This window comes from Ovis canadensis, chromosome 17 (assembly GCF_042477335.2).
Source record: "Ovis canadensis isolate MfBH-ARS-UI-01 breed Bighorn chromosome 17, ARS-UI_OviCan_v2, whole genome shotgun sequence".
Lineage (NCBI taxonomy): Eukaryota > Metazoa > Chordata > Mammalia > Artiodactyla > Bovidae > Ovis > Ovis canadensis.
In genome coordinates, this window is record NC_091261.1 from 59,372,479 (window position 1) to 59,389,532 (window position 17,054).

A 17,054-nucleotide genomic window follows, 5' to 3' on the forward strand; every position below is an offset into this window, starting at 1 on the left:
CAAGCAGGACTCTGTGGGGCCCTCCAAGCAACAAAAACCCTTCTGTGTTCCCTGTTTTTTGTTTGTAGGAAGAGAGATTTCTGCCTCCTAGACCTTCCTTGAGCTCCAAAGGGCAGATTTAAACAGTTGCAGATCAGGGAAGGGAGAGGGCGCAGAAGCAAAGGAGGGGCAGTCAAGAAGCAGTAGTGCAGCCTTGGGGCAGGGTACTGGTTCCTCCTCAAGGGACACACAGAACAACCTGATACATCTCTGAGTTCTTCTTCTTTTTTTTTTTTTTGTTTTTTATTTTTTAAATTTTAATATCTTTAATTCTTACATGCGTTCCCAAACATGAACCCCCCTCCCACCACCCGCCCCATAACATCTCACTGGGTCATCCCCATGCACCAGCCCCAAGCATGCTGCATCCTGCGTCAGACATAGACTGGCGATTCAATTCTTACATGATAGTATACATGTTAGAATGTCATTCTCCCAAATCATCCCACCAACTAAAGCCCCCACCCAGGGGAAGGATCGTGATTTCAGGCCGAGCACAAGCCCATGGGGAGCTTCCCTGGTGGCTCAGATGGTAAAGAATCTGCTTGTAATGCAAGAGACCTGGGTTTGAACCCTGGGTCAGAAAGATCCCCTGGAGAAGGGAATGGCTACCCATTCCAGTATTCTTCCCTGGAAAATCCCATGGACAGAGGAGCCTGGCAGTCTGCAGTCCATGGGCTTGCAAAGAGCTGGACACGACTAAGCATGCATGCATAAGCACATGGATTCCCGACTGGTTGGAACCAGAAGACTAAGACTGAGATTCCCAGAATATCACTCCACTACCTTCCAATCAACCACTCAGAGGAAAGTCACAAACCCTACAGCCCTCCCCCACCCCAAATTTTGACAATAAAAACTCTTTCCCAAAACCCATGAGGGAGTTTGGGTCTTTTCAGCAGGAGCTGCCTGTTCCTGCTCGTCTCTGCTGTAAACCCTTCTCTGCTCCAAACTCCAACGTTTCTGTTTGTTTAGCTTCACTGTGCATCAGGAACTTGAGCGTGGATTCGACAACTAAATGATTAGGACCTGGAGCAGCAGCCTTCGCGATTCCCAGAGTTTCAGGTACCTCTCCTTTTTAGCAGCTTGCGGCATTCATGGCTAGGTCCCACACCTAGCGTGGCGCATTTAAGGTGCTCATGAAATATTCACATTTTAAAAAAGTCACTTAAATGACTTCTGGTTTTTTAGAAACCTTAACTCTCTGGAATAACTTTTTCGCTTAGGAACCCCATTCAGTCAGGAGACGTATTATTTTTCTATTCAAGAGTTTGAAGAGAAAAAGATGGTGAGATTCAAGAATCGTTTCTTCCACTTTCTGAAATTCCAGGCAATTTCCCCTTGCATGATGTATGGGGAATCTGACTTTACAAAAGCCTTCTTAATTCTACCAGGGCCTGATTCCATCTCTCGCTCCTTCTATTAAGGAAAATACTAATGTACAGAACTGTATCCTCAGTTCCCTTCTCCATCTGTATCTTGGCTGCTACTGCTTTGAGCAGCTTGGGGATTAATTATGCTGCTGAACAGTTTATTATTTTTTTTCTGCTACACAAGTAACTTCTGTCTTCCGGAGGCAGTGCTGGAGGGGACTTGTCTGTGGGGAGTCTGGCTCACTCTGGGATAAATGACAGGGCCAATAGCAGCCAGCAGGGATACACCCTGTTTCTCCTAAACTGAAAGGGTAAGGCTGAATGATGTCCCCAAGGAGAGAGCACACGGGTCACCATCCACACACATGGACAGTTTGGAGCTTCCTCCACTCTTGTGCCGCCTGACAGCTGCCACCTCTGGTCCCCTGGTGTTGCTTTCCTGGCAAGCCTACCTGCTGCTGATGGTATCTCCCTCTGCAGACTGGCTGAGCCCCGTTAGAGCATCACAGCCCTGAGAACCCACACGATTCTGGGGCCATGGCAGCGGAACCGAGAAAAGTCACTTGAGACGCCCATGGTGTCTCTCTGCTTGGAAGGGAAAGTTCCAGGCAGATGGGGAAGCAGAATTAAAAAGCAAGAAACAAACCTGACAGGTTTCAACTTCCCAGAGTCTGTCTCCCTTGGAGGGTGGATGCAGCCACTCCAGTCCTCTGGGTGGTCATTGCACTCAATGAGTGCTGGTGGCTACCGATGTCCTGAGAAGTAGAAAAGTCATGAATTGCTGGGAGGAAAAGCCCTGACATCCATCTACTGCTGGACTTGCATCCCCTCAGAAGGAGAAAGCTCCTTCATTAATTCACACCATGGTGGGTGCCTGAGAGCCCAGTCTGGAGAAGGAGACACTTCCAGGGTGGTGCATGGTCCCATGGAGGATACAGAGAATGCAGACATTAAAAGCATTGTCCCAGGTGGGGTGGGGGCTCCAGAAGAGGATGCGCAGGGGCCCCTGGGGAGCTCCCTGCTCTTTGGAGGGAAGATGAACAGCAGCAGAGGATCTAAGGGGTGAGGATGGGGGAAAAGAAAGAAACGGGAGGAGGAAAGGAGGTAGGGAAGGGCGGACAGGCAAGGTGAACACCAAAGAGCTTAGTCTTTACCCGATCCAGTTTTTTAAAAAAAGTATTAAGCTTTACTTTTTATAGTGGCAAAATACACATAACAAAATTCACAGTTTTAATCATTTTTAAGTATACAATTTCGTGGTATTAACTGCATTCACACCATTGTGCAACCATCCCCACTATCCAGCTTCAGAACTTTTGCCTTTTCCTGAACTATAACTTTGTCCTCATTAAACAGGAACCCCATTCCCTGCCCCAGCCAGTCCCCTGGCACCCACCCTGTTATTTGTCTCTCTGATTTTGATTCCTCTGGGTGCAGATAAATGGAAACATTCAGAATCTGTCCCTTTGTGTCTGGCTTCTTTCACTCAGCATCATGTCCTCCAGGTTCATTCATGTTAGAACAGGTGTCAATTTCCTCATTAAACCTGAATCCTAGTCCATTGTATGTATCAACTATAATACACTTTAATTTTCTAAAATCAGTTATAGGCTTATAGAAATATTAAGCAGGTAGGACAGAGTTTTTGTGTATTTCCCACAGCCCAGTTTGTCTCATTCACTTCTTGCGCTGGTGTGGTCCACATTATGATTAATGGGTGAACCACTATTTATACAAGATTATTGTCTCAAGTCCATAGGCTCCATTAGGGCTCACTCTTTGTGTTATATTCCATGTGTGTGCTAAGTCGCTTTAGTCATGTCTTACTCTTTGCAGCACTATGGACTGTAGCCCACCAGGCTCATCTGTCCATAGGATTTTCCAGGCAAGAGTACGGGAGTGCCCTTGTCCAAGGGATCTTCTTATGCCCTCCTCTAGGAGATCTTTGCAACCCAGGGATCAAACCTGTATCTCTTAAATGTCTCCTGCATTGACAGGTGGGTTCTGGATTCTACCAAATGCATAAAGTCCCATATCCACCCTTACAGTGCCACCCACAATAGTTTCACCTCCCTGAAAGTCTGATGTTCCCTACCTATGCATCTCTCTTCTCTCTTCCCTCCCTGGCCCCGGCAGCTACTACTATTCACTATATTTTTAACATTTATTTATTTATTTATTATTTTATTTATTTATTTATTTTTTTAATTTTAAAATCTTTAATTCTTACATGCGTTCCCAAACATGAACCCCCCTCCCACCTCCCTCCCCATAACATCTCTCTGGGTCATCCCCATGCACCAGCCCCAAGCATGCTGTATCTGCATACACGTGCGCTCAATCACTCAGTTGTGTCTGACTCTTTGCAACCCCATGGACTGTAGCTCACTAGGGTCCTCTGTCCGTGATATTCTCCAGGCAAGAATACTGGCGTGGATAGCTAATCCCTTCTCCAGGGGATCTTCCCAACCCAGGGATTGAAGCTGGGTCTCCTGCATGGCAGGTGGATCAAGCATTCTTCATTTCAGAGAGAAGGTCACAGTTTGATAAGTTTGATAACCACAGAGGCTCATCAGGAGACCACCTGAGTCCAGATTAAAGAGGTGCAGGCCCTGCACACACCCTGACCCTTGTCAGCAACTCCGAGTTTGAACCATTACTATAAAGCTTCTCACCAAATCCTCCCTGGTTTGGACACACAGTCTTGAGGATGTTAGCCCACTGTGACCCCTTTTGCCTGGCAAAGCAGTAAAGCTATTCTTTGCTATTTCACCCAAAATGTAACTGTGCAGGATCCCATGGGGCCTTCCCAGGGACAGGCCTTCCCCTATATCCTCTGCTTCAGCTCTTCTCTGAAGTACCCGAGATAATAGTATTTGATGCACATATCCTGTGTTGTTTGCAGATGTAAAAAGACCTCCCCCTCTCCAACAAATGAAAGAAACTAATGACTTCAAGCCCATGAGCACACCACCTCCAGCCTCCTAGAGCTAAGGACTGATAATGTTAAACCCTGTGACACCATCCCTTTACTTCACCATCATCCAGTCAGTGAATAGTGCATGAGCTAATCACAGACCCTGGGATGCCCCTGCACTGCCAGTCCCCAACCTATTTATTTATTTATTTATTTATTCATTTTTCAACCTAGTTATTTAAAAAGTGCTTTGCCAAAACCGTTTGGGGAGTTCAGGGCTTTCTAGGGTATGAGCCACCTCATCTCCTTGCAAGCCCCTGCAATAAGCTTTTCTCTGCTCCAGACTCCAGCATTTCAGTTTGTTTGGCTTTCCTGTGCTTTGGGCACACCAACTTGCCTTAACAAAAACTCTGTCTCTGAGATTTGATTGGCACTACTGTACAAGGGCTGAGTTTTTGGCATCAAGCCCATGTATATTTTGATGGTAATGTCCAGGACCAGCTACATAATTTTCCAGACCTTGTGCAGAATGAAAATATTGGCCCCCATGTTCTACAATGTTGAACAATTTTTAAGATGGCAGCCACAGTGTGCAAAACCCCTGCTAGATGAGACACCCTCTGTGACTGCCCAGGACATGTGCCCATGAAGCTGGACCTGGTCATGGATTGTAGAGTGTGAGAGTGAAAGAGGTCTTGGCCCGATGAAATTCACTGATGAGGTTGGCATTGACTGAAATGCAGAGGCTGGTAGAGCAGGTTTAGCTAGGGGAATCGCAATGAGGGATGGGGGAAAAGGGCAGCAAAGCTTCTAAAACGGTTCTTCTATAACTCAGATCACTAAACATTAGTCATGCAGTTCTACGGTAATTGTTACTAAATCCAGGTTCAGTCTGCTTGCCGCACAACAGGCCAGTAATTGGGAGACAAGGTGTTGAGGCAAGGAATAGCGACTTTATCTAGAAAGCCAGGCATCTGAGAAGATGGCAGGCTAGTGCCCTAGAGTACCATCTTATCAGGGTTTGGATGATAGTTTCTTTTATAGAATAGAGCGGGACACGAAGTGAGGAAGTAAAGTAAAAAGGCCATTATTGTTGTTTAGTCGCTAAGTAGTATTGACTCTCTGCGACCTCATGGACTGCAGCATGCCAGGTTTCCCTGTCCTTCACTATCTCCTGGAGTTTGCTCAAACTCATGTTCATTGAGTCAGTGATACCTTCCAACCATCTCATCCTTTGTTGCCCCCTTCTCCTCCTGCCCTCAATCTTTCCCAGCATCAGGGTCTTTTTCAATGAGTTGGCTCTTCACATCAGGTGGCCAAAGTATTGGAGCTTCAGTTTCAGCCTCAGTCCTTACAATGAATATTCAGGGATGATTTCCTTTAGGATTGATTGGTTTGATCTTGCTGTCGAAGGGACTCTCAAGAGTCTTCTCCAGCACCACAGTTTGAAAGCATCAGTTCTTTGGTGCTCAGCTAAAAGGCCATTCGTCTTGCAAAATGTCTCCTGACTTAGCCAGCACTAGGGACAGGATGTGTTAGTTTCTTCTTTTCTGCACCCATTCCCAAATGGGCAGGGTCAGAATGTCTCCCTGTGGGCTGAACAAAGTCTCTTTAGTTTAACATTCAAGCAGAGGGGCAGGGTTCCCTAAGGCAGGTCATTATATATGCTTATAGTTAGAGACAGAATTATTTCAGTGATTATAGAAACAAAAGCAGGAGACAGCAAAGGTTAAAGTGAAAGAAGCAGATCTAACATGGAGTCAGATTCTATTCTTCCTTGTAACATAATTTTCATGTTCAGTTCGGTTCAGTTCAGTTCAGTTGCTCAGTCGTGTTCAATACTTTGCGACCCCATGAATCACAGCACGCCAGGCCTCCCTGTCTACCACCATCTCCCGGAGTTCACTCAAACTCATGTCCATTGAGTCGGTGATGCCATCCAGCCAGCTCATTCTCTGTCGTCCCCTTCTCCTCCTGCCCCCAATCCCTCCCAGCATCAGAGTCTTTTCCAATGAGTCAACTCTTCTCATGAGGTGGCCAAAGTACTGGATTTCAGCTTTAGCATCAGTCCTTCCAAAGAAAACCCAGGGCTGATCTCCTTCAGAATGGACTGGTTGGATCTCTTTGCAGTCCAAGGGACTCTCAGGAGTCTTCTCCAACACCACAGTTCAAAAGCATCAATTCTTCAGCACTCAGCTTTCTTCACAGTCCAACTCTCACATCCATACATGACCACAGGAAAAACCATAGCCTTGACTAGATGGACTTTTGTTGGCAAAGTAATTTCTCTGCTATTGAATATGCTATCTAGGTTGGTCATAACTTTCCTTCCAAGGAGTAAGCGTCTTTTAATTTCCTGGCTGCAGTCACCATCTGCAGTGATTTTGGAGCCCCCCCAAAATAAAATCTGACACTATTTCCACTGTTTCCCCGTCTATTTCCCATGAAGTGATGGGACCAGATGCCATGATCTTCGTTTTCTGAATGTTGAGCTTTAAGCCAGCTTTTTCACTCTCCTCTTTCACATTCATCAAGAGGCTTTTAAAATAGTTCCTCTTCACTTTTTGCCATAAGGGTGGTGTGGTCTACGTATCTGAGGTTATTGATATTTCTCCCTGCAGTCTTGATTCCAGCTTGTGCTTCTTCCAGCCCAGCATTTCTCATGATGTACTCTGCATATAAGTTAAATAAGCAGGGTGACAATATACAGCCTTGATGTACTCCTTTTCCTGTTTGGAACCAGTCTGTTGTTCCATGTCCAGTTAGTGCTAGTCAATGTCAGTATCCTCACAAATGTCTTTCAAAGTGGAGATGATATATAAACTTTGGGTAGATCTGCATGCAAGTGAAAGATGAACACGTAGAATACTGGCAAAGAACTGTGCTTTTTGGTTTTCTGGGCATGATGTGAGTTTTAAAAATAATACTAAAAGATCCTAGTATGCAAAATACTTCAAGTTGATAGGAACAGTACAAATTTATAAGTTCAAATAATGCCTGAAATTTTGTTTAGGCAATTTTTTTTCAAACTAAGCTCATGATTTACAGTAAGCTTTTATGTAAAAGAAAACTATAAATTCCTTCCCTATAAAATGATAAAGTTGAAGCAATTGTTTTATAGAAAGGTAATAATTTTTAATTGTTTTATTGTCCTTAATGTTACGTTCTAGCAGGTTCTCTTGGGCTGTCCCACAAAGGATTATATTGCCAGTAAAGAAGAAGAATTTTGATTTCTCTCAGCCAGTATTGATGCTCCTTCTTTTGTTTCATGGGAAAGTAGAATAGGAAAAATATTCACCATAGCACCAAAAATCCTAAATAAGTAAGGATAAGCTAAATGAATGTGTGAATTATATGAAGAAAACTGTAGAACATTAAGAAGCGTTGATGCCTGTGAGATTGTCAACTACAAATCGGCACTTACCAAGAGCACTGCCAGTGTCTGAACACCAAGGGCATCGGCCATCTGCCTCTGCAGAGACTGAATCCTGTACTGTTGCAGCTGTTGACTTTCAACGCCCCATGAAGGAGTTCAGGGGGGAGTGCGGCACTTCTGTGCTCAAGGGAATCTGGTGGGACAGGTCTTTAGATAGTTGGATATTTTCAAGAACTGATTTCATGATTCTAATCCTTGTATCTCCTCATATCTAGAAAAGCAGTAAATCCCTTCACGAAGACATCAGATCCTCCTGATTAGCAGAAAATCTTTGGTAAAATGAGTGCTTAATCGTATTTAACTCCCCCTTCACCAGAATCTTATATGTTGACTTTCCCCCACTACCTCTTGGGAGCAGTCTCTCAGAGCTATCTGAGTTGTTGTCTCCCAGACTGAAGTCCTCATTTTTGCTCCTAGTAAAACTTAACCCTCAACTCTCAAGTTACACACCTTTTTTAGTCAACAAGATGTACATTTTCATGGGATGAGTCTATATCACAAAGAAGTCCTTTCTCCCCACATTAATCTGTATATTCAAGTTAGCTCTTATAGGACTCGAATATGGATCTATTGAATTCTTTTCTAAAAACTTTTTATTTTATACTGGAATATAGCTGATTAGCACAATATTGTGATAGCTTCAACTGGACAGCGAAGGGACTCAGCCATACATATACGTGTAATCATTTTCACTCAAGCTCCCCTCCCTTTCAGGCTGCCACAGAACACTGAGCAGAGTTCCCTGTGCTATGCCACAGGTCTTTGTTGGTTATCCATTTTAAATACAGCAGTGTGTACATTTGTGGATCTACTGAATTCTGACAATTCATTTTAAAAGTTCATTTGGCATGAAAGAAAATCTCAGAAAACTTTAAAGAAAACTTATTAGAACAGTCAGCATTATTAGCCACTCAAATAGGAAGTAAAGTTAAAATCATTTAAACAGAATTGTACTGATATAGATATGGACAAGTTTGTCAAAAATATTATCATCATAATATAACTCCAAGTATACCGTTGGCACTTGGACAAAGCAGGATTGAAAAGTGAAGGTCCACTTATGTATGGATTTTTACAATAATAGATAGTGCCGCCCACTGTACAGTTTTCCCTGGTGTGTTAAAGAATCCACCTGCAATGAAGGAGACACAGGTTCAGTCCCTGGGTTGAGAAGATCCGCTGGAGAAGGAAATGGTGGCCCACTCCAGTATTCTTGCCTGGGAAATCCTATGGGCAGAGGAGCCTGGTGGGCTACAGTCCAGGGGATCACAGAGAGTTAGACAAGACTTAGCAGCTAAGCAGCGGTAGTGGCATCCAGCATCAGTGTATGAAAATTTTCTGAGTGTGCCTTTTACACCGGATTAATAGAGGTTGTTATTTCTGCTTTGTTCACCACATAAATCTTTTCGTAATTAAACTGATGGATGCTAAAACTCTACACAAACTGTAAAAGGCTATAGGTCCCAAGAGTAGGACCCACTGTCCCCATGGAGAGACCTCCTTCACCTGGGTACGAGGCAGTCATAGATCTATATGGATTAATAAATTGCCCCAGGTACTGATTTTACATTTTTAATTTCTTCCGTGTGATTTAATAAGTGGATTTAACTGGACATCTAAATAATTTGCTTGCTCCAAATTAATATAAATGTGAGTATGCATGCATGCTAAGCCACTTCAGTCGTGTCTGACTCAGTATGTTGTGACCTTACGGCCTATATAACCCGCCAGGCTCCTCTGTCCATTGGATTCTCCAGGCAAGAATACTGGAGTGGGTTACCATGCCCTCCTCTGGGGGATCTTCCCCACCCAGGCATCAAACCTGTGTCTCTTACGTCTCCTGCATTAGCAGGGGAGTTCTTTACTGCTAGTGCCCCCTGGGAAGCCCAAATATGAGTACAACAACACAGAGAAGGAAGAACCTAATGCTGAATCTGGCCTCTTTACTCCAAAACCAAATTAAATTGCAGAGGCAAAATTTTGAGTGAAGTAGAAAAGAATAGCCTTATTGCTTTGCCAGGCAAAGGGAGCCACAGTGGTCTAATGGCCTCAATACTGTGTGTCCAGACCTGAAGGGGTTAGTGAGGAGTTTTATAGAAATGGTTCAAAGAGGGTGTGGTCAGATTGTGGACATTCTTCTGACTGGTTGGTGAGGTAATCAGGAGTCAGCATTATTAAACTTCTGGTTCCAACCAGTCTGGGAATTCTGTGCTTGTGAACAGCAGTTAACTCCCCCCACCTGGTGGGGGGTTTCAGTGTCTACAAAACAGTGCAAAGATACTGTTCTGTGTATCCCTGAGGGGGAACCAGGGCCCTGCTCCAAGGCTGCACTATTTTTTCTTGGCTACTCTCTCTTGTCTCTGCATCCTCTCCCTTCCCTGATTAGTAGCTGTTTGAATCTGCTCTTTGCTACTCACGGGAGGTCATGGAGGCTGAATGTAGCCTATTTCTTACAGATAAGAAATGGGGGACACAGATTTTGTATCCCGGGGAGCCCCACTGGGTCCTGCTCCATTTCAGTATCACTGAGTATGCCTCATAATTTTTATTTGATCATCTCCCCATATTCACTGTGGTGTTATAGCAGGCAGGTAGCTGGTATGAGTGTAGAAATAGGGGCAGGGGCCAGGTGGCAAGAAATCACACATCTTGTAAACAGAGGGGGTTGTGGGCAGACAAAGAAAAAGAACCTCCAGACTGACAAGAAACCACACATTTGGGTGATAAGTGTCCTGGAAGCAGACAAAGAGAGGTGAGGAAAGGCAGGGATCTCCTAGTCCAGTATAACCTTTTGCTTATTGTGCTCTCATTACAATAAAATTACCCTTGCAAATAAGAAGTTCCCATCATGCACTGAGGCCATGGCACTTCTGATCCAAGATAAATAAGGACAAAAATCCCGTCTCCCCTCAAGAAGATGGAGCTAGGATGAAAATCAGGGACTCTCCCCAACTCCCCCTTCCCCGCTGAATATCCCACCCCTTCATTTATATGCCCCTCATCACCAGCTCGCTGAAGAAACCCAGGGCAGCAGCTCCTCACCTGTCTGCACACTCCACCTCTGGGGATGTATTCTTGCTTAGATAAACTCTCACTTTACTTTCTTAACCTCCTTGCTTCATTTCTGAATTCTTTCTTGATGAAGAAAGAACTTTAAATTCACTGGGAACAATGGGACCCATGAGGCAAGAAATCACAGGGATCAATGCTTTATTTTTGTTTCCAAATGAACCAGCTATCTGGTTCATGTAAATTACCAGCTATCTGCCTGGCACTCAATATATAGTTCTCAAATGAAGTCTACACAGAAGGATGCAATGTGTAAGGACCCCGTGAATCACTGGGATAGACTGTCTCTTCTCAAATACTGCTTAAGATAGAAGAGGCTCTGCATTTAAAAACAAGGTTGAAGGACTTCCCTGGTGGTTCAGTGGTTAAGAATCCACCTTGCAATACAGGGGATGTGGTTCAATCCCTATTCCAGGTCTAAGATCCTCATGCTGCAAAGCAACTAAGCCCGCATGCCTCAACTAGAAAGTTTGTGCATTGGAGGATCCTGACTGCCTGTCTGCTAACTGGCTTCAGTCATTTCGAACTCTTTGTGACCCCATGGAGTATAGCCCTCCAAGCTCCTCTGTCCATGGGATTCTCCAGGCAAAAATACTGGAGTGGGTTGCTGCTTCCCTCTCCAGGGTATCTTCCTGCAGGGATCAAACCCACATCTCCTGCATTGCAGGCAGTTTCTTTACTGCAGAACCACCAGGGAAGCCTGAAGGATCTCGCACGACACAACCAAGATCCTGGGGGCTGCAACTTAGACCCAGTGCAGCCAGATAAATAAAATAGATTTAAAATTGCTTTTTTTAAAGGTGGAAAGGCATTTCATAACATTTTTCAAGTCCCACCCCCCTACCTGAATGGGAAAGACAGCTTATTCAGATACGATGTAGTGGACTCCTTCAGAATATTTAAATTGAGACCCAGAGGCAGAGAACTCCAGGTTCAGTGGTTAACCAGAGATTGCACAGCAAGCAAATAAAATCCAGTTCCTTTGGAGTGATACCTTCAAGAGCAAAAGAGCCCAGGCTGCTTTGTCCTCACAATTACAGCTACAGTAAAAAAATTTTTTTTTAACAAAAGGACCCCATTGTGTTCAGGATCACGAAGGAAGTAGCAGTGCAGTGCGCAGTCTTCAATCAGCAGTATTATTTGGGAACACAAGGTCATGATCCCTTTGTTGTGAAAACAGTTGTTTCCATCACTGAACATAAAATCCCCTTCGTCCGTCCTCTGTTACCTGGCGACTCCACAAGGCAACTTTGTCAGGCAGTAATGCTGCCAAGTAGATTTAATCAGGTGGAGACCAGGTACATAATTCAACCTTTATTCTATCCATTTAAAGATACGTTGATAGCTGTCATCATACATAGAGATTGTAAAGGGGAAAGACAGCCTTCTCAGCCTCCTGAACATTACATGAGAAAAGGTTTTGTGACATAGTTGGTGGTGCGTTTTTCTTCCTGGACCATTTCCAGATGTTCTGGGATGCAGAGTCCACCACCAAAGGCATTCATGGCTGATGATGAGGAGGGTTAGCTTTTTGAATGTTGGAGGGGGGCGGTTCTGGAAGAAAAGTGAACTGAAGGAAGCAGGTACGAGATTTGAATTAAAGCAGTGAGCAGCATGGGGCTGAGTGTTGGCAGGGCGGCCTCACCTGCACAGACATGCCTGTGGCAATCCGGGGTACCCGGAAGCCCAGAGGGACAATGGGGCCAGGACACGGGCTCAGATTGGTGACACATGGACATCCAGTGGGCGACCGGCTTACCTGTCAGCCCCTGGAACTCAATTCTCTGACATCTGCGCAAAGATCGAAACTTGTCAGTAAATTGTTACCAAATGAATGCTTATACAGAAACATGTCAATAACGCATACCAGGGAGTTAGAGAATTCAGCTGAATTTAGAATCTGTTTTTGAAAACTGCTGCAACATTGCAAACTAAATATTCACAGGCTTACATATAGATATTACGTTTAAAGATTGTTGCATTCAATGTGTGCTCAGCCACTCAGTTGTGTCCAACTCTTTGTGACCCCATGGACTGTAGCCCTCCAGACTCCTCTGTCCATGGGATTCTCCAGGCAAGAATATTGGAGTGGGTTACCATTTCCTCCTGCAGAGGATCTTCCCAATCCAGGGATCCAACCCACATTTCCTGTACTGGCAGATGGATTCTTTACCACTGGACCACCTGCATTCAGTGGGAAAAATATGTTTTCACATAATGCTTCTGATGAGCCAATTATTAGTGAGAGAGCAATTAAAATGATTTCTTTTAATGGAAGATATCCAATATCCAAGATATTCAAAATGCAACGTATTTTGAAATATAAGCAAGTCATGAAGCCACTTTTGGTTTCTTGTAAGGTCTCCATAAGTTACAGATGACTGAGGAAGCATTAAAATGCCTTTATGTAAATTATCGTTTAAAATTAAATTTAGACATATCAGAATGATTTATATAAAGAGTTAACTATTTTTAGAAAAATTGGTTTGCAAGAATGATTACCTCATGATGTACTAAAACATATATCACAATAATTTACCAGAAATTTATGCCAAATTTGTCACAATCTATAAAATATTCTCTTTTCCCCTGCTATATTGAAATATAATTGACATATAAAATTGTGTAAGTTTCAAGTGTAAACTATGATGATTTGATACAGATATGTATTGCAAAATGATGACCACATTAAGGTTAGTTAACACATCCATCATCTTGCATAGCTACTCTTTTTTTTCATGTGGTAGAAACATTTACCATATTGCCTAGCAACTTTCGAAAATATAAGACAGTATTGTTACCTATATTCACCATTCTTAATAATTTCAATAACAGTTACATCAACAGAGATATCCTTCTCTAAATTAAAAATGATCCAAAGTCTTCTGTATTTGTCAAGAGCCACTGAAAATGATATTGCTAAAAGTATAAATTTTGATTATCTAATAAATGAATTTGCAGAAAAGCAAGCCAGAAAAAAGTCTTACAGTCAATCAAGATATCACATTATAAAGTATTATGATGCATAGTGTAAAGCTATGGTACCAAACGTGATATTATTTCTAAAGAAAAAGGCTTTATGTCTTAGTACCTTTGACTTTTCTTTCTGCTTCTGTACAAGGCACTGTGTAGTTCCAAGACTCTGCACTGGTCCTCTCAAATCATGTAGCTGGCCCTAATATGTGCAGGTACAACAAAAGTAACACCACAAATACTTACATTCATTGTATGTTGCATCATGAAAAACTAGCACAGCAGGCAGATTCTGGAATCCAGCAGGGCGCAAATTTGCTAGGATATCAAATACTCCTCCTCATAGAAAACGTGAGATTGTTGACTTATTGTGCTGCACATTCATATATTTATGAATATATGGGTATTGATGAAAACAAAAAGTAAGGCATTGTCATATCACATGCAATTGTGATAAAAGGCGAGTGTTATTGCTCATCAATAACTGAAGTTTGACAGGTGGAAAATATTGACTAAAACATGGAGAAACACTGGATTTGGTTAAGACAATGATTGTTAACAGATGAAGAGACCAAGGTACAGGAAGAGAAGGAAAGTTTTGGTGACAGAGTGAAAAATCCTTAAGAATGAAGAGGTCAGAGCCTGCTGAGGGCTGACTGTATCATGCATAAGGTAAGCACTTTATTCTCATAATTGAATTTAGTTCACACAAACAAACACACTCTTTTAAGGAGGAACTATTATTTCCTGATTTTACAAAGGAGAAAATGAATGGTTAAAGTGTTAGTTAGCCTAAAGTTATTGAGTTGATGAGTGGAAGATGGCGATCTGAACAAAGATGGATTCATCTGACTCCAAAGCCCTTGGTTTTAACAATAATTCTGTGCAGAAACACCAGCACATGCCACTCAACCCTTAACTCTGATCACCACAGCACACCGTCCTGGAAATGGAGACTCATCAAAAATGTCAGATGGTGCTTGAACCTGGGTTTCCAAAATTCAACAAGAGGCTCTCTCTGCGTGGAAGGAGCATCTCTAGCACAAGTGGGTGGTGACTGTTGACCACCGAAAGAGACACAAACCCTCTGGGAGAATGCCTCCCTCCACAGTGTTCTGTCTTATCCCTTAAGTTGTTAGAGCATCCATCATTCTATTGCAAAATCCCTGTCCTTGAAGCAAACTCAAAAGGACCAACCAGGAAGTAGGGATAAAAAATAAAGAAGCTGGCAAAGTGTCCATCAACAAACAAATGGATAGGAAAGATGTGGCGTGTATATCTGAATATATAGAAATACATATTCTATATATTCTATTGTGTGTATATCTATTGTGTGTGTATATATATTCTATTGTGTGTGTGTGTTAGAATACTATTCAGGCATAAAAAAGAATGAAATTATGCCATTTGTAACAACATGGATAGACCAGAAGGGCATTATGCTAACTGAATGCTAATTGAAGTGTCAGACAGCGTATGACAAATGCTATGTGATTTCACTTATGCATGAAATCACAAAACAAAAAAAGTTAATAAATAAAACAAAACTAGAGATACAGAGAGGCTTCCCAGGTAGCTCAGTGGGTAAAGAATCTGTCTGCAGTGCAAGAGAAAGTGAAGTCGTGTCTGACTCTTTGCAACCCCATGGACCGTAGCCTACCAGGCTCCTCTGTCCATGGGATTTTCCAGGCAAGAGTACTGGAGTGGATCTTCCCGACCCAGGGATTGAACCTGGGTCTCCTGCACTGCAGGCAGACGCTTTACCATCTGAGCCACCAGGGAAGCCCAAGAGACATGGGTTTAATTCTTGGGTTGGGAAGATCCCTTGGAAGACAGCATGGCAACCCACTCTAGTATTATTGCCTAGAGAATCTCATGGACAGAGGAGCCTGGTGGGCTACAGTCCATGGGGTCACAAAGAGTCAGAACAACTGAAGGGACTGAGCATGCATGAGCAAAAATAATGTTACTGTTAAGGACAGTATTGCTCACAATAAATGAGCTAATTGCAGACTTAGCAGCAGCAGCAAGGATCGTTTGTCCTGAAGAGGGTGATGTGTTTGTGTTCATTGTGCTTGTCACTGGCCCAAGCCAGACAAGTGACAGAGTGGTGGCTGTGGGCACCATGCACCCCAGCCAGATTTCTGTCTCTCCATTCTGAGGGCATAAGAGCTCTGTTTGTGCTTTTGCTAAATAAGCATCCTCCATCCTTCTAAGCCCAGATTTACATACCACAAAATTCAACAATGCAGCATCCATAAGCATTAGAAAGCTCAACAAACGTAGCCTTCAGGTTTTTGTTAAACTCAGCCACGTTTTGATAATGGTGCCTCCCGTAAAGAATCAGGCATCTTATTTTAGCACATGTTTTCAAGTTTGTTCGCATCCATCCAATTGCATCCAAAAAGATTCTTAATATTCTTTGATGTCCCTTCTTTCTTTTTTTTTTTTTCCATCTTCCCACTGCATCAGTAAACATCTAAACTTTCCGTCAAGGCCACTTAATTCCAGCAACTGGAAAGTCTCCCCTTATCAGCACAGAGGCTGCTTTCTTTGTGGCCAGAGAGGGTCCCCCAGAAGCCACCTGCTCCTGCATTAATTGCTATTCAGAGCCAGCTCTTCATGCACAAAGGCTTCAGTCCTTCCGAAGGTTTGCTTGTCATTGTGACTGGATTATCTTGGCATTAAACTGCTGTCCCCTCTGCCTGCCAGTCCTCCAAAGAGATTGTGCTTGAAACTCAAGAGATAAGCTAACAAGTGAGTATCTGTGAGTGTATATAAGCTGCCTCCACCGAAGCTCCTGGGACACAGGAAAATTCCAATGTGCTGCTTGTTCATTCAAAGAACAGTCCCAGGGCCCCTCCATGCTCTAACCACCAGGAAACTGTGCAAGAGGCCAGGACTGAAGTTAAGCTCTGGAGGTTATTTCACACTGATGGCTTTTTTCTAATTTGGGAATGGGAGGGCTGGAGGAGACAGGAGAAAAGTGAAAGTCACTCAGTCGTGTCTAACTGTTTGTGACCCCATGGACTATAGCCGTCCAGGCTCCTCTGTCCATGGAATTCTTTAGGCAAGAATACTAGAGTGGGTTGCCATGCCCTCCTGCAGGACATCTTCCTGACTCAGGGACTGAACCTGGGTCTCCTGTATTGCAGACAGATTCTTTACTGTGTGAGCCACCAGGGAGACTCAGGGGAGACAGGAGAGAGAAGACGAAAACTAAACGTGGCTGCTGGTTCCAGGTAGG

The 17,054-nt window shown here is 43.4% G+C and overlaps 1 non-coding gene across 1 annotated transcript; it reads right to left on the reverse strand.

Moving 5' to 3' along the window:
- Positions 1-15,517: 15,517 nt before the first annotated feature.
- Positions 15,518-15,589, reverse strand: TRNAC-GCA (transfer RNA cysteine (anticodon GCA)). The gene has a single exon. It is a non-coding gene; the product is annotated as a tRNA-Cys (tRNA).
- Positions 15,590-17,054: the final 1,465 nt, after the last annotated feature.